At 37.4% G+C, this 24,915-nt stretch overlaps 1 protein-coding gene across 2 annotated transcripts in view; it reads right to left on the reverse strand.

The window, feature by feature from the left end:
- The window catches only part of CSMD1 (CUB and Sushi multiple domains 1), a 2,034,404-nt gene that overhangs the window by 1,558,217 nt on the left and 451,272 nt on the right, over positions 1-24,915 (reverse strand). The window lies entirely within an intron of this gene.

Below are 24,915 nucleotides of genomic sequence, written 5' to 3' on the forward strand. Positions count from 1 at the left end.
ATCCCCTTGGATCAGGGCCCCACTCTTATTATCTCATTTAACTTTAATTACTTCTTTAGAGACCCTCTCTCAAAATATAGCTATACTGCAGATGAGAAGTAAAATACCTGAATTTTAGGGGGACACAGGCAATCCACAATACCATTCTAGAGGGCAGATCTGAATGCCACAGGAAAAACCTGATATGCATGTTTAAGTAGCATCCTGATGATTCTCCAGGTCAGGCACACATGGGAATCAACAAAGAGGGAACATCGTGAGTTAAAGAAGTCAGAACAGCTGACGCCAATTTCAACTCAAAACTTAGCCACTGAGACCACCTGACCTAATCAACATTCCTGTATTTTGGTTTTTCAGGTTTTTAAATAACAAAAGCAACATCAGCCCTGTTAAATAAAAAAGTAGACCTCAACGACATAAATACAGTACCTGGTACCTAATAAAGATACAAATTAAACCTACTATTACTAACTTCCTCTGAATATGATTGTAAAGACTGGAGAATAAAGAAGATAGACACTCTGGTGATTACAGGACTCATACCTTAGTGCTGGCTGCTGTTACTGTTTTTCAACTTGTACAGGTAGAGAAAGTCCACCTCCTCCCCAAAATAAGCAACCACACCAAAAACAAAGCTGGATCAGGAGCAGAGTGAGCATATGAATCCAGACTCATTCGTTACAAATCTCACCCAAGATTTTTGGCCGTTTAAGCCTCAGCAGAAACGATTTGCATTTTATTTCCACGACAGTTTTCCATTCTCAAAAGAAGTGGCCCTTTCAAAACTACTCTCCACACCCAGAAGGCAAATGATATTTTATAATCCATTTCTTGTACGATTTACAGCAGCTCCTTTGGAAAGGAATTTACTGGTCAGTGTGGTGTGGCTGTTATTATGTCTGAGTTTAGGAACTGCTTCTAACTTCTCTTCATCAAGTAGTTCAAAAATATTTAATGACTGTCTATTATGTGTCAGGTGCTCTGCTAGGAAATGGAATTATATGCAGAGACCACAGTCTCTAACCTGATGTGGCTCATGTATTCAGAGAAATAGCACATGTAAATAAACAACAGTTACCACCCAGTTTGATAGGTGCCGTGACATAATGGAGAGAGTGTTAAGTGTTAAGGGACGTATGAAGTGGGGTCTTTGCTTGACAAAGTCAGGAACACTTTCAGAGGAGAGTTAATATCTGATCAGGAGTTAAAAGAATGTCTAGAAATATGAGTTTAAAGAAATACATGGTTTTATTAAAAACTTCATACAGTTATTCAAAATTGAGTAAGGATAAACTCAGTTAAATTCAAGTCTGCATGTACTTGCCTTAGATGAGACATCTAAATTTTATCAATAGCAACAACAGAAACAAAATAAAATGAGAACGGATTCCCTTTAGGGTGTTGGGCTGCTGTAAGCAAGACGAGGCTGTCCTGCAGTGCTGGGGTTCATGCTTATGAGCCCTGTAGAGCCCAGGGTAGTCCGGACGTGCCCTGCAACTCTATGTTTTTTAAATGAGCCAAAGACGGCCTGTGTGCACTGGCCCCTGGGTTGTTTATTTCTTCATTGCAGGCTGAGAGCTGTTAGCTCATAAGCCTGCTGGCACCAAACTCAAATTTTACACATCCAATTATTTTAAAAATAGCCCAGACTAGCAGACTTGTAGCCATTTAGAGCCTGCCTGCTTTGCATACCCTGCAAAACTTCACCTGACAGCTGTTCCCCATTGATAAGATAAGACCTTAGAGTTGTAAGATCCTGTTGAGGACTGAGTTGTGTCTTCCCAAAATTCCTGTGTTGAAATCTTAACCCCAGGTTCCTCGGAATGTGACCGTACCGGGTGATGAGTTCTTTAGAGAGGAATTAAGATTAAAAGAGGTCATGCAGGGGCTCTAATCCAGTATGACTGGTGCCTCCTAATAAGAGAAGATAAGGACACAGACATACACAGAGGGAAGACCATGTGAGGACCCAGGGAGAAGGCGGCCATTTGCAAGCCAAGGAGGGGCCTCTGGAGAAACCAACCCCAGTGACATTGTGAACTTGGACTTTTCCATTCCAGAATCAAGAAGAAATAGATTTCTGTTCTTTAAGGCATCCAGTTTGTGGTACTTGATCACGGCAGCCCGAGACTAACACACACTCCAAGCTGCCGGGGTCCCTGGAAGGCCTCTGGCCCAGAGACGCCTCACCCACCAGGCTGCTGAGAGACAACACCCGGACCCCTGGGCCCCTCTCTGACATCCCTCCCTGGGGAAGTTGATGTGCCCTTCTCCCCTGCTGGATGTGGCCCCCAGCCACTGCTGTAAGCCTCTGGAAGAGCTCCTGTTGTATGGGATCTCCCTTCTCATGCAAGCATCGCCTGATAAAACCTGTCCTGTGATCCTGCCTCTCTCAGAGTCTTATCTTTTCCATGATCAGCCCCAGATTCCTCCAACCCCTACACACTGCCTGGGGTCTTTGCAAATCAATGCCTCACTAACAACAAGGTCCCTTTGCATTTGGATACACTCATGCAAATTTGTTGTTGACCAACCCAGGAGGTATTTATTAAATATTTATTTTGGTTATTTTCAGCATGATATAGCCAACTTTTTTTCTTTATACTAGCTCTAGGGTGAATACAAATATAATATTTTTATAAGAACATGAATCTCATGACTCGGAATTATTAATTTCATGTGCTGTTACTTTTAACTATGAAAGATGAAAACCCTAAGAGCGGTATAATGGAGTGTATCAGACACAGTTCAAGATTTGGAAGACTAATTATTGAGATCTCTGTTTTTCTGTGTTTTATTGTGAATGCAGAAATTTAAATTATGCTTTGGGCTTTTCCTGTAGAAGACTGCTTAAATGAAATAAAGAAAAACATGATTATAAGTCCCTACTATCTGAAATAATTCATATAAGACATGCAGTTTATGAGACGTACCATAATACAATCAAGGCCTATACATAAACAATGAAATAATCTATCACAGAGCAATTTTAGACTAATGTGGTGATAAAAGCTGTATGTTGTGAGGGTCAGGCAGGCCTGGCTGGGAGTATGATTGCACCAGTTGCTAACTTGTTGTTGGTGCAATCATGGGTTAAACAGCTAATCTCCCAGACCACTGGCTTCCTCGCCTATAGTGTGGATAATATAGAAGATTCTGTATTTCACAGAGATGTGATAATTCAATTAGACACATAGGTAATGTTTCTGGAACAATAACTGTGGCATAGTAAATGCTTAATAAATACTGATTTCTAACGCCCTTTACTACTTTAATTCTACAGCAGTTTCATTTTACAGAGTTAATACCAAATACTTACAATGTATTTAACATGCATGAGCCTTTTAACACCTAAGGGCCAAGAAGTTATTCAAACTGAATAAATGGGTACGGATATATGTTAATAATAAAGCATTCAATATACAAATACTTAGTTTTAAATAACTCTTTTACCAAACAAAAAGTTCATCTCAATGCTTCAAGTAATAGCTACCAAAGCCAAACTTAAATGTACATAATAAAAAAAAACTAATTTAAACATGATTGTCAAACATATATATTCAATAGTTGTCAGATGCAAAGGCCACATATATTTTGTAGTTGATAAGATTTGCATTTGAATAGGGTGTTTAGTAACAGTCTAAGAGTACATATGACATTTGCATGTTTCAATGAATTTAAAATAGCTATAAAATTCTAAGCATGTTCTATGCAGTATTGATAGTCATTAAATTGACACATAAGCTGTTTAAGCACGATAAATACTGCACAGTTCACTGAAAGGTTTATTAAGATTTTTAGATGTCTCATATCATCCAAAAATCTAGGGGGAACATTCTGAATTACAGTGTTATGTTTTTACTGGAAATATAACTTGCCACAAGACAAGAAGACAGAGCATGACACGAATGATATGCATGTGGGCTGACTCAGTGCATCATGTTGTCATAAATCTGGCCTTTTCATTTCTCACTCCCACAGACACAAAACAGCAGCATCCGACACCCAGCAGCAGCAATAGCAGAGTGGGGTAGAAGCAGCAAAGCTTCCATCTTCAGGATAAAAGATTCTTCTCATAAGGCAATTTGTGATTCTTTAAAAATATGAGGACTTCATAATAAAAAACTATATTGAATACTAATTTTTTGACAGTGTGAGGGAAACATATAAGACATAAACGTGATATCCTTTACTGAGATGAAAACATACCAGTAATACTTTAATATAATAAAAACAAAATCTAAGTAAATTATAGGAGATTATTCAGCACAGTCTAAATACAGAGCCACTACTCTTCAAACGTTTTCAAGTAAACATTCCCCATAAAATCCTGTAATGAGTTAAAGAATTTATCAGCCTAATAGACACATTCTCTACCCCTTTTTTAATTGCAAAGAGACTCCCTACTTTCTCTTTGGCCGCACTACAATCTAATTTCGTTTTACCCAAGCACTCCTTATGGTTAGTTTTTTCACATCTTTTAGAACAAGAGTCCATTCCCACCAATTTAATCTCATTCCTTATCACAACATACTGCTTGCGACACTAATAGTATTTTACATTTTACATTAATGTGTTAAATTATTTACCTCTTGCAGTCAGGATTCCCTAATAAATTACTAGATCTTTGAAGATCAGGAATGAGTTTGTTGCCTTCTCAATGCATGCTCAATGCTGGCCTGGCAAATTATATGGAATCTATAAAATATCTTTTAAATGGAAGACTACCTAAATGCATGGATGAATGAACTCATGGTTCAATGATAAAAATGATAAAAAGGAAGAGAATCAAAATGAAAAAGTAAACATAAAAATACATACATATTCAAAATTCATACATGTATAAAATTTTTTAAGTAGTTAATCAAATTTGCTAGGGGAAGCTGGGCATGGTGGCTCATGCCTGTAATCCCAACACTTTGGGAGGCCAAGGAGGGTGAATCATCTGAGGTCAGGAGTTCGCGAGTAGCCTGGCCAACATGGTGAAATCCCATCTCTACTAAAAATACAAAAATTAGCCAGGTGTTGGTGGCAGAGGCCTACAATCCCAGCTACTCCTCTGGAGACTGAGGCAGGAGGATCGCTTGAACCTAGGAGGCAGGGGTTACAGGGAGCTGAGATTGTGCGACTGTGCTCCAGCCTAGGCAACAGAGTGAGACTTCATCTCAAAAAAAAAAAAAAAAAAATTTTTTTTTTCCTTGCCTTTTGGAGACAGGGATAGCTCTATGAAAGAAGGTATGGCTGAGCTAGATCTCATAGGATGAGGAAATTCACTAGATTTGGTTCATGAGGAAGTGAATTCCAAGCAGTAACATATTCTCTTATATTATGTATTTTGAGAGTGTGTGTGTGTGTGTGTATTTTTCATTCAACAAAAGATTATCAGAGAAATTATGAGGGAATATTTAGAAATAAATTAGAATAAATTCTATGTTTAACACTCAAAATTCTCTACAGATTATTTTACAGTATTACATTTAGTCATGATGTTCTGTTTTTTATTTATACATTAATCTGAAAGAGCAAAGTGGTAGAGCTAAAATCAGTAAGCTTGGCTCTGTTTCCAAACTCATAACAATACAATATGGTGACAGAAAGATTATTGTCCTATTTCTTATTTTACCTGGGTTTTTGGGATTTCACATGGACATAGCTGCAAAATAATAGTCCCCAAACTTCAGTTTCACACAACTCTAATGTAGGACATTTGCTGTAGATAATAGTCAGTGAATTTGGTATTACACTTCACAGCCTAGAGAAGATGACTTTTCTTCATATAATGTTGGCTAGGTGGTAGCAAAATCATGTCTTTCATAGATCTCCATCTGTAGTGGACAGGAAATTTGGATCTTAATAAGACACGGGAAAATAAAATGGGTCACACGTACTAAACCAGAGAAAGACATCCTGATAGGTGTCTTAGAAGCCACAAAACCTCTCCATTTTCAAACAGACAGAGTGATTATGTCCTGGGGGCAAACACAGAGCCAAACTCAGGAGTTCTTGGTTTAGATAAGTTATTTCCTCCTACCGGCAATGATACGCTATGAACAGACTTGTTCTGAAAGTCTTGTTTGTATGTGAAAGTCAGAATCCTGAACTTTTGTTCCAATTATTTAACTCTAATTGAATTAAATTTAGTTTATGAATTTTAAATATACATTATTTCAATGAAAATTTGAAATTATATTGGAGTGTCATGCAGGTATAAGGTAGATACCAGGTTTCTAACACTTCTTTTAATAGACTATAAATTATTTTAACTTTTTACTGATGACATGTTGAAATAATATTTTGGATACATGGGTTAAAATTAAATTATTAAAATTAGTCACATGAGTTATGAATTTTTAAATGTGCCTGCTCATTTGGAACTATATTCATGGCTCATTATATTGCTGTTGGCCACTGCTGTTTCAGCCATCCCATATACAATTACTTAGAAAATCTATGAAAGATATTAAACAGTTCCTCTTCTAAAATGATTTTGCAATTTTCCCTACAACTCTTTCTTCCAAGTTCATCAATTTTCAAAATGAACAGTGACTTACAACAAGAACTAAATATATACATTAAAAATTGTTTTCTATATAAGAATACGAAAATGTAACCAAAAGAACCAGAATGATAGTCATAGAGTCATGGGGTCAAAGACATAGCTGTGAAGGAAGAATGAATTTTCCTTCCAGATCAATGAGTAAAGATAGGAAATGGCAAGATGGGCTGGGAAGACTTAAGAACTTTTAAGCAGGACTAAAATAGAAAAGCACACAAAAAACCAAAACATTGAGAGTAGCCTGTATTATCTGTATTTTAAAAGAATTATATACCTGCTGCATTTTATGTTGTTCTTGAAGAATATGCATTTATATAAGAAAATTCTACTTCAAAGATTTAATGTATGAACATTTCCTCCTTGTTTACCATCGCAGTGATACATGATATAAATAGGATAGAGTAATGCTTTTTATTTCATTGATAGATACCAAAATAAAGAGACAGAAATGATAGAACTGCAAGGTAACTTTACAATAGAAAAAGGTGGCCCTCGGGTCCTATTGTGAAGAAAAGTTGCCTATTTTATTACCCTCTTCTGGTATAAGGCAAACCCGTCAATAAACATAGCTCATAAGAACAGAAGCCATAGATTAGAGAAAGGTCTTCACTGGATACTTAAATATGAAAGGAAAACCAAGCACCTGAATGGCCTACTGTGTGGTTACTCAGGCTCCACATAGGAGAAAGCTCAGCACTTTAGCTCCTGGGAAAATTGTCAGGTCAAATTGCATGCCATGGCAGGCACACCATGAGAAGATACGCACATTTTAAGGGATCATTATGAAAGTTCCCAGATAGCCTGCCTTTTTGCATCCTAGTTTTTATTAAATTTTGAAAATCAAGTGAACTGTGAAAAACCTCTGGAGTCATTGATATTGTTTGGCTGTGTCCCCACCCAAATCTCATCTTGAATTGTAGCTCCCATGATTCCCACGTGTTGTGGGAGGAACCTGGTGGGAGGTACCTGGTGGGTGGTGATTGAATTATGGGGGAAGGTCTTTCCTGGGCTGATCTTGTGATAGTGAATGAGTCTCATGAGATCTGATGATTTATAAAAATGGGAGTTTCTCTGCACAAATTCTGTCTCTTTGCCTGCTGCCATCCACGTAAGACGTGACTTGCTCCTCCTTGCCTTCTTCCATAATTGTGAGGTGTCCCCAGCCATGTGGAACTGTGAGTCTTATCAAACCTCTGGCTTTTGTCAATTGCCGAATCTCGGGTGTATCTTTATCAGCAGCGTGAAAACGAACTAATATAGTTATGTATCAGAAAGTTCATTACAAATCTCACCCACAATTGGATAAGCATGGAAATTACAGAACAAAATGGCAAGAGCCAAAATGGGTTAATTAAGAACATCTGATGTATCTTTTTAAATGAAGAATTCTCAAAGCTCATATAACTGATAATTCTGTAGCAATACTTTTCAAAACCTGTCTTTTGATAAGAGACAGAATTTAGCTCATGGAAGCAGACCCTTTCTGACTACAGGTTCGGATTTTCTTCTCTGTCAGCAGCCCATCTTGCTGTGTGATCTGTTATCATCTCCCTTTACCTAATCAGGCCCACCCCCTACCCTATCCCCACGTCTCTGGGAGTTGGACTCCATCCTTCATGAAGGAGTCCTGGTAACAGTGGTGTGGCAAGGACTACAGGAGTAAGAACAGTAAGAATAGCAAACACGAATAGATCCTTTTCAGTGAGCCAGGCCCTGCCTACGTGTTCTCCAGGAGCTTACTTCCATAATCCTAAGGATCCTACAAACAAAGACATGGGTGTTATTCTTGCTTTACTAGGGAAGAAACTGGAAATGGAAAAGTTAAGGACGTGTTCAAAGTCCCACAAGTACTAAGCAGTAGGACTTGTGTTAACGACAAAAGGAGCAGGTTTTCATAAGCTCTGCAGAGCTCCAAAATTCACTGATGTAGAAACTGCAGGCTCTTGGTGGGTGGGAGTGGGCCACATTATACATCCTTTGGTGCTAACTTTTGCTAATGGTAATGATCTCATCTATTTATTAATTCAAAATAGGTCCTTAATACGTGACATGTTCCCAATTTTCTGTGGGTGCAAGGGCTACAAAAACAAACACAGATCGATCCTCAAATTGCTTGCCATACCTGGTTTTTATGTCATCTCTTTTGTAGTTCTAAAAGTGTAAACATAAGAGACTCAGCCTGGGCTGCTGCTTCATCAAAGTGAGTTTTTGTTGTAGTTGTTGTTGTTTTCATTCCAGATGAATTTTCCTACTTTTGTATTAAGTACACTGGTTCAGAAGGCATAAAACTCATAATAAAATAAATATTGAAACACATCTGTTATGATAAGAGGAGTGTGGGCTGGCTGTTGCTAGTTTTCCTTCTCTCTCACACACACACTCACACACATGCAGAGAGAATATGCAAATATGGTTGCCTCACATAACAGAATATTAGTGTGGCAGAAGAAATAATGCAAGTCAGAAAACCTAGGTTGCAGTCCAGGGCCTGAAGGCAACTCTGATCCAGGTCTCTTAAAGGTCTGCTTATGAAATGATCTGCTAATACACTCCTTTTCACACCTCATGGAGTTCTTGTAAGAAATAAATAAAATAATGCATATTAAAATAATCGCATGCAGAGCAATTTATACAAACACCACATTACCATTAAACTGTGTCAACCATTCTGTTTCTTAACTGTGCCATCTTTACCTCCAACTCCTTTCTCCTTCTTTGGTCTTTACAAAGCCAATCATGATGCTATTTCTAATCAGCTCTGCTCCTCAATGCTCTGTTAAAGTCCAGATGTTTCCCCAGCCAGCAGTTCCTACCCTCTCCTCAAATGGGTTCCTGTGTTGGGTTTTGGATTTCCAGCATTAAATGTAGTTTCTGGTGTGGTAAATCCTCCCTGTGTTTTTTAGAATGAATGAACAAACAGACTCTGGAATATTCTCATGAAACAACTCCCCAGGCATCGAATTAAAAAGGAAATCCAGACCTAATGCATCATATTTCTATGTAAAAAGAAAGCAGTGGGTGAAGCTGGGGGAAATTAAAATATATTTATATATTAAACATTGAGATGTATACATTAAAGAATGAAGATAATATTCAAACAAAAACAAAATACCCATCTAAGGGACAAATATGTGTTGAAAATATGTGCTAGTAAAAAGGTACTATTCTACTGTTAAAAGCAAGAAGATGGCAATAGCAAGACGTATTCCTCCGTTTTCAAACAACAGCAGAAAATATACACTAGTATTGAAGAGTTGATTTCTGCACAGATAGTAGGTGATGCTTGTGGCTGAAATAGGAGAGCTGAGTGAGTCCACGCTGGTGAAGCCCACGGGATCTGTGATGGGAAAACATGACAGCAGGGTATGAACCCTGCAATTTCATGACCAGTTTTCAGCACACTTGGTCCTTTATTTATTTATTTATTTTTTGGTTTGGTTTGAGTTTGTCAGTGCCACCTAGTGAAATATTTATTACCTATAGTGAGTCATGTTGATGACATAAATGTATCTCCTTAGACAGCAAACAAATAGGCCCACAATTTTAAAAATCAAATCTGATATTTGATCCTAAAATTCTTTCAAACTAAATTATTGTACCTGATTCTATTAACAATGTATTTAGAAATTATCCAGTAAATTATGATGAGTCAAATTGTGCATTTTTTTATTTTCAACAATTTATATAATAAAAATTAGAATTCATTCTTTTAATTTTACCGTGACTTCTAAGTATTCTAAAAAAGTAAAACTTTTAACAGTATTGCCACGTTCAGAGCCACATTATCAGAAAATTAGGGCAGATGGCACCACAGAACAACCTGCCAGGTATTTTTGATACTAGGTTGTTGCAAAAGTAGTTGCAGTTTATATTTTGCATCAAGATGTTCAACATCTTCTGTTAACCATGTCAATTAAACTGCAAGTCAAATACATCAAACTTTCTAAAAGATGATCCAGATCATAGTGCTAAATTTTCAATTACTCTAACAGAGTTATTTGGGAAAAGATGACCAGGCTCCCACCTTCCCTCTAGGCCACTACCCCCACCCACCAACACAAAAGGAAGAGGTGGTCCTTCAGAGAAAAGCATCACGCACTTGAAGAGAGAAAAAAGGAAAGACATCACTCTGCCGTAAGGTCTGTAGGTAGGAGCTGTGTGGCTAAGGTTCCCGGCATGGGGATTTCTCAGCGGACGGTGAGTGAGAAACCTCCAATCGTAACACTCCCCTTCCACTCACAGCTGCGGCACCAACTGTCATTCCCAAGAATGGGAATACTTTAACCATGAGCTGTAACATATTACAAATTATGCAAATAACACATTGATTTGTCATAACAGCAATTTAGCCCCATTGCTCTAGTAAAAGAGTATTTACTCTCCCTTGTAGCAACCCCTAAAGGAAATGATTGCAAAACATGAGAAATCGTAATTATCTGGTTTATAAATGCAGTGTGAATTTGGTGCAAAAGTAATTGCGTTTTTTGTCATTACTTTTATATGCCACAAATACAATTACTTTTGCACCAACCTAAGAAATAATAGAAGTCTCCCAATCCAGGAATGGTCAGGTGTCACCTCGTCATCACGTGGGCAATGCTTATTTAACAAGGACAATCAATAGCCAACATTCCACAAAGAGACATGTCAATTACCATCATCTAGAAGCAGCAGGCTTCTGAGGAGGCCGTCTTGACATGTGGCCACAGTTCCATCGTGATTCCTCCAATCCAACATGCATTTATTGAATAATAAGTGCAGGCCTTATTATCCACCTGAGACCAGGGGCAGAATATCCCATGATAGAACCGGGTCCTGAATGTCTTGCCTGTCGCTTCCAGAAAACAGTGGGGAGCTCTGTTTCAGCTCAAGAAGGAGTGGGGTGGGTGATGAATTATCTTTGCTCTAGGCTATTCATTTTCCTTGGGACACATTTTTTAAATACAGATTTGGAAAATGAGAGAAACTAAAAATAAGAACATAAAAAGGGAGAAAGTGTTGTGTTAAGAGAGAACCAACATTTGTGAATTTTGAGTAGAAACTTTGTAGTTCATAGTATTATTTCATGTGCTACGTTTGATTATAATACTAGACAAGAGATTCACGTTATAAAGCAAACGTCCTTTGCAATCACCAAGCTCTACATAATAGGAAATGTATTATTTGGTGTCAGAAATACTTTTGCAAAATACTATAGTATTAAGTTCACTGTGATCACGAAGATTGTGGTCTCCTCCTTCGACAAGAATTGCATCTTACTTATGTATGCCCAAGGCCAAATGCCTGCTACTTAAAAACTATAAAATAATTGCTAGATGATTTTTTACATCAGGTAATTATTGTGCAAACAAGAATACACACTCATGAAAAAGACAGTGGAAACCAACTAAATTATAGAACTGTGTTGTTTTCTATTAGGAAGGTAACTGGCACACACATTGGTAGACATTGATCATGTCTGTTTCGCCAACTTGACATCACTCTTGGGAATTAACAAAAATTGTATAATTTTTGCAAAATATCCTAGAAGTATTAGAAAACCAGAAAGAGTAGGGTTATTATAATTATCATTGCTTAAATTTGCTTTCATATTTGATAAATAACAGGTTACATTACCAGGGACTATGATTCTCCACAACCTGAATTTTCTTTCAAGATACTCTAACCCTGGAGAATAAATTTAATTGACAAGTATCTTTTTTTCTCCAAGAAGACATAGGATATTTAGACATAATTCCAGAAGATGACTGAGAATGATCAAACATGACTTTGTCAAGGTTAGACAATCCTGGTTTTCAGAGAATGGCTTCTAACCCAACTGTAGATACCATCTATCCACTTCCTCTTGCTTACAAAGTCTTTATAGAGCTATTGAGCTGTATAATATTTCATATTTTTCTTTCCCTTTCTTTGTGTGTCTGGATCCAAGATATATTTTTTTTTCAGAGGCTTCAGAGGAGTCTAACTTGCTTTTACTTAAGATATTTTTCAAGAAAGCTACGTTATCCAATGACATAAGTGCATGCATAATTCTTCCTAGATGCTTCCCAAATCAGATTTAGTTGTTTTCGCCAGTTCAGTTGCTGTAATTATATCAAACATTAGCATTAGGTGTCTTTTTCACACATTTGTATGATCAGTAATGAGCTGCATAGCTGGTACATTGTTATATAAGTCTTCCTCTGCCCTTTACCCAAAAAAACAATAAAATCTCACCAGAAACTAAAATGTTTTAATATTGTCAGGTCATACCTTTTTTTCTGAATTTATTTTAGGCCATGCAATTGCCTTTAACTATCCTTCTGGCAGATGCTGTTTGCACAGTTGGTGAGTTGTCAGTGTCAAGGTACAAGGAATGAATATCACTTCTCCAAAATGCAGGTTATCTGTACCAGCAGGTGTTTGTACAGATAAGTTTTCTTTTGTACAAAGATGCATCTTGTGCTTAAGAAGTTGGTAGGGCCCCATATTGCAGCCATAGATCCCAGAACTATAGATAAAATTTGGATACTGAAAGTATATAGCAGAGAGTAGAACTTTATATGGCACACTTCTTTGTATTAATAGGTACACTGGTAATGAAATGCATCATATACATGACTTTAGACACTTTACAATCATAGCTACTTCTTTTACTGATGAGTCCTGGAAAGTCTAATGCAGAAGTTAGAAAGATTAATGTTTCGGCCTCTGTCTTTAAATAGTATGACTTCTTAGTTCTATGAAATCAGACTTAACCGGGGAAGATAAGGCAACGTACAGTGCTTGTCTGCTTCCTGAGGGTGTGGTGACTGGCCCAGGGCACTCTGGGTTGTATTAAGTATCTATAGACTCCATGGCTCTCACTCAGAGCCCTGGCTGTGGGATCATGTCAGTGCTTTGGAAAACATGCCTCAAAGCCTAGAGGCTTTCCCACCACATTCAGTAGCATGTGCTTCAGATGGGTTTGCATTTTGTATTCTGCTTCTGACTTTCATCCTTTTAAGGACTATTTCTAAATACTTCTCAATGTCCTTGTTTTTGACCTATATTCCTTGGTTCATGGCTGCTGTTTCCAACTTTCTATTCCATCTTCAGTGATAAGACAATGTCTAGACATGAGTAGCCCCCCAAGTCCAATTAATCCCTACTCTTCTGGAGAGAGAGCCATGAACAGCAACAACAAAAGTTATTTCATAGGAATAAAGAAGGTGGGATCCAGGAAGCCACAGAAAGACATTCCAAGAGTCTCAATCATGCCAGGGGGTAAGTGGAATATGAAAAACACGTGGACTTTTACCATATCTACCACAGATATGAAAATACTCCATAAAATGAGAATCATGTAAGACTTAGAGGTCTGCTGTGCAGCAGATTTAACCGGGGAAGATAAGGCAACCTACAGTGCGTGCCTGCTTCCGGAGCGTGTGGTGACTAGCGTTAACAATATTTTGTTGTGTACTTACATTTGCTCAAAGGGTAGATCTTATGTTAAATATTCGTATCACAAAATAATAACAAGCAGAAAGCAAAAGGAAATTTTAGTGTTGATGTATAGGTTTATGGCATATACTGTGGCAATGGTTTCATGGTGTACACCCCATAAACTCTCTAAGGTATATATTAATTATGTACAGTTTTTTGCAAGTCAAAAAATTTTAAAAGATGAGAATGTTGATGAATTTTCAGATAAGAGCTCTTACACACACACACACACACACACACACACACCATGAAAACATCTGTCTTCTAAGAAGTGTCCTAAGAAAAGATATAGTACTAAAGATGTCATAAGCTTTCCGTGCTTGAGACGGGATTAACTTGAGTTCAAGGAGTCATCTAAACACCCAAGGGAACATACTGTATTTTTCTTAGGTCTTTGTGAGATTTATTAACAAAAGTTGAGGTTTGTAAAATCATTTTCTTTGTGATAATGTATGTGAGAAGGTTTATTTTAAAAAATTATGATCTGAAAAGTTGATCAGAGGATAAAGAACTATCATGAGTAACAAATCAGAAGACAACAAATGGTGATTCTCAAAGTATGTTCCAGGAACCCTTTGGGGGAGATCCCTGAGGAACTCTCAGAAGCCATGAGGTCACAACTATGATCATGACAATATTGAGATGTCACTTGCCCCTTTCTTATTTTGTTCTGAGTGGACAACGTGGTTTTCCAAAAGCTACACAGTGCACAACATTACAACAGATTGTATGCAAAACACATTACAAGAATCCAGCTGTGTGCTGTTAAAGCAGGCATTAATATTTTTGCTCAAATGTAAATCAATACCACTTCTCTGGCTAAATTGTTTTCTTCTGGAAAAAGTTACTCTCCTTAAAAATGTTATCCCTTATAAATATGTGACTCATATTAAAATTTAATGAATTTATAACTATTATTTAATTATGAATAAATTTCTAAGAATGCCTCTGTCTTCACTTTTGACAGGGTAAATATAAGTAGATATAACTTACATAAGCAAAAGCTCCTTGGGGGCAGTGTTGCCAGTTTTCACAAAGACAAAAGACAACCACAAAAATGCAACAGGATGTTAAATTCCATATTAACAGTAAATTAGTTTTTAGTCTAAGTATATTTCACGGAATACGTAGTAATCCTACTATGGGGTTCTTACAATTTTTTCAGACTATAAAGTGGTCCTGACAGCAAAAGTTTGAGAACTGCTGCCCTAGAAAATATTTAGGTACAGATTTTTCATTTAAATCAAAATTCGCACATAGTTTACCATCAGGTTGCTGCCCATGCTGCTGCCATTGTTGTTTGTAATTGCATACCATGCTCCGTTTTGTGTCTTCGTCACTCAGATTTAAACAAGCAAATATTGTTGACAGTTTATCATACAGGTAGTGCTTTTTTTTTTTTTTTAATTTTACTTTCAGTTCTGGGATATATGTGCTGAACGTGCAGGTTTGTTACACAGGTATACGTGTGCCATGGTGGTTTGCTGCATCTATCAACCTGTCATCTAGGTTCTAAGCCCCACATGCATTAGGTATTTGTCCTAATGCTCTCCCTCCCCTTTCCTCCCACCCCCTGATAGGCCCCAGTGTGTGACGTTCCCCTCCCGGTGTCCATGTGTTCTCATTGTTCAGCTCCCTCTTGTGAGTGAGGAACATGCGGTATTTGGTTGTTCCTGTGTGAGTTTTCTGAGGATGATGGTTTCCAGCTTTATCCATGTCCCTGCAAAGTACATGAACTCACTCTTTTTTAGGGCTGCATAGTGTTCCATAGTGTGTATGTGCCACATTTTCTTTATGCAGTCTATCATTGACGGGCATTTGGGTTGCTTCTAAGTCTTTGCTACTGACCCTGCAATCCCATTACTGGGTATATACCCAAAGGATTATAAATCATTCTACTATAGGCAGTGCTTTCTTATACTTATTTCCTTTTCACAAAGCAGTAAAGTCAGCCTCACTCATCCCATTGTACCAGAGCTACAGCGGAGCCTAATTGAGCAATGCATGCACACAAAAACACAGACCTAATATCTGACCCATATCATCTGGCTCCAAGATGTGAGAGCAAATCAGATGAACTGCCACCTCATCCTCTTTACCCCTCTCTGTTAGATTAAACTGATTGTATGATACTCTATCATTTTTTGTTAACTATAAAACTGATTAACCTGGCTGAATCATCGTGAGTAGCATACAGATATGTAACTTAACTGTGTGAGTAGGAAATGTTTTGTAGGATCTGTCCCCAAATGTACACATAGTCACGTAATCAGTGGTGCACGGTTGTTTTGCCATTTTTAGCCACATTGATAGATGATCTCCTCACAGGCCATATGACAATCCATTAATTAAAACAACAAAAATAACTAAACCAGATGTGCTGTGGGATGTATTCAGGTCATTTAATCATAAGCTGCAAGAATCACAGTCTATAATTTGTATCTTGGGTACTGAAAAAAGTCTTGAAGTTAGATGATTTGGGTTTTAATATCAACTCTGTTGCTGTCGGTGAGTCATTTGGTTACTGACAATGTCTACGTAGGCTTTGTTTCTCTCATCCTTATAATAAGCATAACGTCACCTGCCGTACACACCACAGGAGGTTGGAAGGAAGGTGTAACTAAATGTTAAACTGTTCTGCCAGATGTAAAGTCCTATGGAAGTGTAACATGCAAGCTCTCTGCGCTCCTCAGGCCCTCATGGTGCACCGTGGCCACACGCTAGCTCCGTGTGCTTATCTAGTTTGTCAGAGTTAGCACTTCTTTTAAACATTTTGTAATAACGGCTTTGAGATACAATTCCCATACCATAAAATTCACTCTCTAAAAGTAAACAATCTGGTGCTTTTTAGTATATGTGCAGAGTTTTACAGCCACCATCCTAATCCCTTTTCAGAAACTTTTATCACTTTGAAAATAAATCCTGCACCCCCATTCAGTCACTCCCGAAATCACTGCACCCCCATTCACAGTCACCGGGAAAAGAAATCCTGCACCCCCATTCACAGTCGCTCCCGAAAAGAAATCCTGCACCCGCATTCACAGTTGCTTTGGAAAAGAAATCCTGCATCCCCATTCAGTCACTCCGGCAAAGAAATCACTGCACCCCCATTCACAGTCACTTCGGGAAAAGAAATCCTGCACCCCCATTCACAGTCACTCCCGAAAAGAAATCCTCCTCCCGCAACCCCAGGCATTCACTTAGTTGCTCCAGTCAAAAGAAATCCTGCACCCCCATTCTAGCCACTCTCAGATAAATGGAACCATCCTGCATACCCCATTCAGTCACTCCGGCTTCTTTCCCCCAGCTAATGTTTCCGAGATGTACCCATGTGGTAGCATGTATCATTGTAGTACCACATTTTAAACATTTAAAGAGCTCAGTAGTGCCCCAAGAAGCCAGACTTTGGTAGAGACGGCCGCTTGCTCCCAAATATCATGTTGACAAAGCCAAGCTGTCATGACACAAAGCCAAAGATTATAAGTAGTTCAGAGTTAATTCATTTGGAAAGGTTTCCGTATTCGATCCCAGAGCTCTGAGATCCATATGACCAGGATGGAGGGACAAAAAAGGGGACTTTTGCTGTTCATCTGTGTGAGCCCTGACTGTCAGAGGCCTAGATCCTCCCATTATTCTCTTGGAGTTTATCAACCCACTCTCGAAGAACACAACTACAGACCTTTTGGAAAAACAATGTTCTTGGGAATTTTTTTTTCAGTTTACCTCAATGATTAACAAATCCAAGAAGGGGATGTTAAAGAAGAAAATAACCCACTCATGATGAAGATCTGGCAGACCCCAAAATGATGTCATTGCAAACTTCAGATTTTAAAGAAGTCATCTAAAAGTTTACAAATGACTCACAGAGACAAAAACTTACAAATACAATGGAATTAGCAATAGTATTACAGTGGGGGTATTTTAATAAAAGTACATAGTTATTTTTCTGTGCTTCTATATTTTATATTTATACAAAGTTTTATGCCTATAAAGTGACAAATCTGCCCTTTTGGAGTGTGTGTGTGTAAAAATAAATAGATACATATATAATTCAATAGCCAATATATAATGTACACATATTTATGTATTAATATATCATATACATATATAAATATAAAATACACTACAAGAGGGCAGATTGGTCAGTCTACAGGCATAAAATTTGTGGATGAACAGAACAATCTTCCGTTTTACACATATTTTAATTTACACATATATAAGGACACAATTCTCTCACTAATAGATGATAGATTATGGATTGTGTGTATGTGTACACAATCTTAAGCTATCTTAATGGCATTTGTCAGAACTTTTCAGCTGGTATCATCAGAAAAAGAGCAAGGATTCCCTAGGGAGCACAATTTAGTAGAGCACACCTGCTATCTCAGAAAGAAATATCTTCTGCGTGGGTCTGGTCCCAAGGATGCTCAAGGAGGCCAGCCTGACTCCTAGGGCTTTCCTGTCCTTCCCTACTCGCTGGCTTACTGTGAAGCAATTACATTTTTGCTGTAAACGTCTGCCTTTTCCTGGATGGTTTATCAATTGAAACTTGTTTTCACTCATTGACCTTTACTCTCTTGCCACAATATTTACAACTTATTTATATTTTTGTTATTGTTTTAAATGTTGGCTTTTATTTCAGATACAGTGGGGTACAGGTGTAGGATTGTTACACGGGTACACTGGATCCAGTAGTAAGCATAGTAGCCAATAGGCAGTTTTCAACCCGTCCCCTCCTCCCTCTCTCCCCATTCTAGTAGTCTGAAATGTCTATTTTCCCCATTTTTATGGCCATGTGTACTCAGTGTTTAGTTCCCACTCATAAATGAGAATATGTGGTATTTGGTATTCTATCCCTGTGTTAGTTTGCTTAGGATTATGACCTCCAACTCCATCCATGTACAATTTCTTTCTTTCTTTCTTTCTTTTTTTATATGGAGTTTCGCTCTCTCGCCCAGGCTGGAGTGCAGTGGTGCAATCTTGGCTCACTGCAAGCTCTGCCTCCCGAGTTCACACCATTCTCCTGCCTCAGCCTCCCAAGTAGTTGGGACTACAGGCACCCGCCACCATGCCTGGGTAATTTTTGTATTTTTGGTCGAGATGGGGTTTCACCATGTAAACCAGGATGGTCTCGATCTCCTGATCTCGTGATCCACCCACCTCGGCCTCCCAAAGTGCTGGGGTTACAGGCGTGAGCCACCACGCCTGGCCAATTTATTTCTTTATGTGTTCTCTTTCTTATAGCACTAGGGTAGAAGATACAATATTAAAAACATAACCTTCCATATATGACAACTTTGAAAGTTATATAATGCAGCGTAATCTATATAAGGTATATAAAGAACTACTAGAAACATCAATATAGTCAATAACTACATTTTATTTTTAACAATTTTTAAATAATTTAAATGAATTTAATTTTAACCAAAATCACAAGGGAAAGTCAATTATTTGGTATCTGAAAAATAGTATGTAGTTATAGAGAAAGCATCTCATTTTAGTAGATTTATTTCTATTTTTAGAATAACAAGTTAGCTTTCTAGTGTCTTCCAAGGATGAACAATAAAACTCATTTGCTTATCTGCTTGTAGATTTGTTTTAGTATCATAAAGATTTTGATGAAGTATGTGTGTTTCAACCCATTGCCATTACCATTCTTTCGATGTCCAAACTGTTTATCTTGTAACAGTAAGAGCTCTGCAAGTTACCCATAGGTTAACCCTAAGTCATCCAAGATAGCATCTGCGTCCTGTGAAATTATATGGTTCCAAATCATTCTGTTCATGATTTGCCAAAGACCTTGATTCAGCCACTTTCTGAGGAGCCCTGATCTCTTTTATAGAATAAGGTGTTTGGAGACAATAATCTGAATGATTGGAGTAGTACTCATTGTTAATAGGTTAGTTCATGTTTCTAGGACTTTTCAGTGGAGCTATAAAAATATTTTCCCTTTCTTTAAAGGAAATACATCGTGAGTCCACACTCCTGTTTCCAATTCAAATTTAGGGTTACTGAGCTTTTACTTCTTTACTTTTATAATTATCTCTTTGTTGTTGATGTTTATAATAAGAATTGAGAAATTTAGATCTTAAAAATGTTGATGTAATTATTTGTTTTGTCTAAAATAAAAGTTTCAGAATGCCAATGCCACCATTATTAACATTATTTTTGAAAACCGCTGAAAATTTCTTCAGTGTTTTCATGGTGGGGGGTGCTCCACTAAATCAGTAAATCTGATTGCTATGTTCAAGATTCACTTGACAAGGAGGTTCCTTTCTGTATGTACAAACCACAACTCAGTAAATGAGGAGATGTGTTTTATTTGACTGCAAATTTTTAAAGATGTTTTTGCATTATATTTTAACCTATTCATATCTATAATTATGTAAAACCATATACACATATTTTAAATAAAATCTACAAACATGTTATATTAAAAAGAAATCTAGCTTTTCTCCCTGTTTTCGGCTCACACAACTTCCCATTTCCTGTGTGTAATATTTGTTGGCTTGTATTTTTAAAATTTATCCTTACAATTTTAAATTTAACTGTATATATAGATATAGGTATGGATACTCTCAGCCATTTGTATGTGTGAAGTATCAGCCTCGCTACATCCTTCTTGTACTTTCTCTATCTTGTCTTTTTCACTTGACAAATCTCACGTCATGATATAGTATATAGAGATATTGCATTCTCCTTACAGCAACCTGGGACGCTGTTGTGGATATCCTGCTGTTTAGTGGCTGTACTGAGAATAGGTACAGGTTATTTATTCTTTTATTTGTACTTTGTTATTTATTAATACTTTTATTTGTACTAACGCCAGAATAAAAAGTTTTGAGTGTATGCCACTTTTATTTTCAACAGCATATATTTTGGAATAGATTCCTAGAACTTATCTACTGTGTCAGATCACAGCAGCTGTATCACTTTATTAATATGCTGCCAAATTTCCTTTTGTAGGGGGTGTCGCCTTTTGCATTTTGCACAGCAGTGCATGAGAATGCCAGTTTCTCCAGACTCTCAGGGAGAAATTGTAAAACTGTGTAAAAATGTTGTAAAATTTTGCTCAATGGAAAAATGATAAATGGCATATCATAATTCTCATTTTCATTTCTCTTAATATATCATGCAAATTTTAGCACGGTCTTACTTTAAACATCAATAGTGGGTTACTTAAACCAGCTTGGACAATCAAAGACAGAAAATTCCATGAAAATAAGGAAATACGAACTATTTTTAAATGTGCACTTCTATGTAAAATTATATTACAATTTGGGTCCTCATACTTTTCTATAATAAAACTGCTATTTATATATTGGCATTAAAGGAAAATATAATTGATTTAAAATATTTGGTTTAGAGAAAACTAACAAAATACAGTAGGTATTTCTGGGAAATAAGTTACCCATCTGGTATATTGCTTATATTTTTATAAATGCTGTTACAGATGTGACTTAATAAATGCTAAAATGGCAGATTATATAAAGAAAATTGCATTAATTCTGTAGGACAATGTAATATTGCATATAGTTTTTCTGTTCTGTATTACTATTATTGTTATTGTCATTACAAGTCACATGATTATTTGCTATAAGGCTAATATTCATATATTCCAGAATTTGAAACTGTATGTTATTACAGAATAGCTTTAATAGACTCTGATTTAAAAAATAAGTTTTCAGGTTGAAAATCTGCTGAAAATTTTGTGGTCTGGGCTTTTCTCGTACCTACTGTTACCTGATACTATTCTATAAACATTTCAAATTAAGTACTGATTTGCGTTACTCTCATTCTTCCTTGAAGACTCACTCCATCAGGGTGTGTTCAGACAAAAGCATGGATCCCCAAGTGAAGCCATGGGGATACGCAGTCTTAGACCTACCTGGGCTCAAATCAGCAGGAATGCAGCCATTGCTGACTCTCAGGGCTGTGTTTACCCAACAGAGCCGTGTATGATTCAGCAGAAGCAGCACTTTTTGCATTGCTTTGATCACACAGGATTTAGAATGCTTATTTTCTCATTAGTTATTCTCTCTTTGTGAAAAAAGCATTAACTTCATTAACTGGCTCTGACAAACCAATTTGCTTTTAACAGCTGTACTCAAAACCAGATACCATGCTCTGCAGTCATGGTTTTCATGTGAATCATATAACGGAGTATAAATATAGCCATCAATCGCTTCATGTTTCCAATAATTCTGGAGACATTTTTTTTGCTGTGTATCAATAAAACCTTAAATAAAATAGACGAGAGCCTGTGATGTCGTTTGGCGCAGGTATACCATGACTCTGGTGTAACATGTAACTGGAGGTGGCTTTTTTTTTTTTTTTTTTGCCTGCTATTTAGTGCCTTGATGTGTGCAGTGCCCTTATATTTTTCTAATCCCTCTTGTTCTGCATTTATTTTCTTATCCTACCACTATAACATTGCAAATATTATGACTTCTCCAGATTTTGTATTTTCTCTTCAGGTGTAACATTTTTTTAAAAAGGCCCGGCGCGACGGTTTACGCCTGTAATCCCAGCTCTTTTGGAGGCCGAGGAAGGCAGATCACCTGAGGTCAGGAGTTTGAGACCAGCCTGGTCAACATGGTGAAACCCCATTTCTACAAAAAATACAAAAATTAGCCATGTGTAGTGGCAGGTGCCTGTAATCCAAACTACTCGGGAGGCTGAGGCAGGAGAATCGCTTGAACCCGGGAGTTGGAGGTGGCAGTGAGCCGAGATTGCGCCACTGCACTCCAGCCTGCGCCACAAAGCAAGACTCCACCTCCAAAAAAATAAAATAAAATAAAATAAAATAAAATATAAAATAAAATAAAAAGTAGTAGTACCAACCTGGGTAAGACACTTGTCATACATCCTAGCAAGTAAACCTCCAAATTATTTGATGAAGTGATGGTTTTTATTCCCATCTTACAGATAAGGAAATAGAAGCTTCAAGAATAACTTGCTCTGGGTCACAAAGCTGGTGAGAATGTACAAGTGATTTCTCCAATGTACAGCTCTTGGTTACCAAAGTTCCCCTTTCATGGAATCTTTGAATCTAAAAGTCCATATTGAATACAGAAAGCTGTTTTTGTTCAGCAAAATGCTAATTCTGGCTTCAGTTCTAATCTCAGCTAACATAAATAAAAGAACCTACTCCCTTGTCAGGCAATGTTATCCTTCATTGCCAGTGTTAGGTGCCAGAGAAATGTGTGGCTTTTTTTATTTTTCTTTTTATAAATGTTATATAATGACCTTTAGCTTAGCATATTCTGTGGGAAAAGCTAAAAATTGATTTTTTTGTGAATTAGCACACAATTTGAATTCTTTTGCAGTATTTCTGCACTTGTGGTTTGCCACTGCCACAAGTCAGCAGACATTAAATATTGCATTCAGCTTTCATATGCAGTATTTCTGGAAGATAGTATGCATACGTGGGGTGTAAAATAGATCTTTTCAGACATTTTCAGTCTAAATAGACTTCCAAATCTCGTTCACTAAGCCCATGGATCAGCAGGAATGTTTTTGGAGTGTTCCCACAGAATCATCATTTCATTTATGATGCCATTACATTTTTAGTCAGCCTCCAAAAACTCATCTTTAAAATTGTGTGAAAAAAATATAAGCAAATATCTTTCCCCCCAAATTCTCTACCATTTCATTAGCCTTACAGAATGAGTTAACATAGTTAGCAAACTTCCAACATTTTTCTAATGTTACACTGCCTTATAATGTTAAAAGGGACTTAGGAGAAAAGAGGTTGATGTGCCACAAGTGGACTGTAAATTTAAATGGTAAAATAACTGAGAATATTGTTTATTAAGATTATCTCATATGGGAAAATAACCTAGCTCTATCCTTGAATTATTGTGATTTCATGGAAACAAAATGTTTTATCTTTAGTCACTTAGTATACAATACTTTCTGATAGTTTTAATCTGGTTTCTTTTCCATATGGGTTAAGCGTTATGTGTATGAAACAGTTTTCCCAAACTCTTTTCTGGGTCACCTTCTGCCTCAAGATAGGAACCCCAGAGAGGTTCGGTGTGCGGAAATCTCAGAGTTGGATTTCTCTCCCCATCTCCCCCAGCCCAAGCTCCGGCCCATCCAGGTGCTGCCTGCAGATGCCCATGACTCTGCAGCCGCTCACGGGCCCCTCTTCCCCTCGTCACCCGCCAAGCGGCAAGCTGAACCTCCCCCCGCTTCTTTCTGCCATATTGTTTTTGATACAATTATCCTGGTACCATATATAAGCTCTATGAATATATAAAACCTGAAAGTGGCTGGCGTGGAATGTAAAGCATGATGGACTCCAGTTAGGAAGGCAGAGTTTGACAGGAGGGACTGTGATTTGCTTTGAACTGCTACCAGCTGCCAGATAATGTGGTAGATTCCAGCAAGAAGTAGAATAAGGTAAGATTTCTGCCCATAAAAATCTCACCAAAATTTCAGAAATCACCCCTAAAGAACTTCCCATGTAACCAAACACCACCTGTTACCCCAAAACTGGTGAAGAATGAAAATTAAACAATAACAACCACCAAAAAAAAAAAATCTCAAAACCTCAGGCCGGGTGTAGTGGCTGTCATTCCAGTACTCTGGGGAGGCTGAGGCGGGAGAAGGGCTTGAGCCCAGGAGTTCCAGACCAACCTGAGCAACATAGCAAGACCTCATCTCAAAACCTAATGGATGGGACACAAAGGAAAACAGATTATTTTAATTAAATATAATAAGCAGTATAATAGAGGTGAAAATAAAGCTCTAGAGGGACCAGAAATGGGAGCACCTAACAGTGTGCAAATGTCAGGAAAGGTTTCTTAAAATAATCCTGAGTTTGTTTATTACTGTAACTGCAGATGCTCATCAAGTGTCTAACCTGTGCCAGGAATTAAGGGCTATCC

This window comes from Papio anubis, chromosome 8 (genome assembly GCF_008728515.1).
Source record: "Papio anubis isolate 15944 chromosome 8, Panubis1.0, whole genome shotgun sequence".
NCBI classification, from domain to species: Eukaryota; Metazoa; Chordata; class Mammalia; order Primates; family Cercopithecidae; genus Papio; species Papio anubis.